Below are 837 nucleotides of genomic sequence, written 5' to 3'. Positions count from 1 at the left end.
TTTAATGGTGCATCAGATGGACAGCTGCGTTTAGCGGGTGGGGAGACTCATCATAGACGTTCACAAAAATATTTTGGATTTACGCCCGAAATAATTTACTTACGGTTTCAACACGGTGGATGCAGCATATGTCTTTGTGCGTAGGTTTTATACGTATAGATGTGTACATGAGTGTGAATTTTACAGCGAGAGATGTGGCCACCGAGCAGAGCAGCCGCATGTTATCATATATACATGTGTTTGTACGATTGCCTGTTACGGAGATAGTAATGCGCATATCATGATCAGTAGACCCGACCTTTATGGGGCTTCACCAACCAGCGGGATGCACTCGTTCGCGCATCGGTATCCTCTATCCGACATTGGCGGTCATTATCAACAAGTTCCTTCCTCGACGCTGTGTAGTGTGTTGCTCATTGGTAGTACATAATACACTCACAGCTATAGGTACAGCTCATGCACGCTTGTGAGTATATAGACTAGTCGCAATCGGGACAGGTAGGGAACCACGAAAATGTCCCGATTCAGCGGTGGTTCCGAATAAGCGGTGAATAAGAATGTGGATTGTTTTTCAAAGACATGTGTCGTTTAAGCGATGCGCCCGTTTACCGAGCCCCGATAAAAGGGGGGACCAGTGTTTTATGAAGGTAATAAGGTTTCAATGGTGGTTAACGAGCTCTTGATGTAACGCATGTTAATTAAAGATGTGAGGTGAATACACATCTGACATACTTCTAAATTTGCCTCATTTTCACCTGTTTGCCTTGATCATACGTATACAGTCCCATAACCATAATCTGTCTGGACATCTCATCATATCTATATTTGGGACAACTA

Source organism: Priapulus caudatus, unplaced genomic scaffold (genome assembly GCF_000485595.1).
Source record: "Priapulus caudatus unplaced genomic scaffold, Priapulus_caudatus-5.0.1 Scaffold480, whole genome shotgun sequence".
In the NCBI taxonomy this organism is placed as follows: domain Eukaryota; kingdom Metazoa; phylum Priapulida; class Priapulimorpha; order Priapulimorphida; family Priapulidae; genus Priapulus; species Priapulus caudatus.
This window is presented reverse-complemented; position numbering follows the sequence as displayed.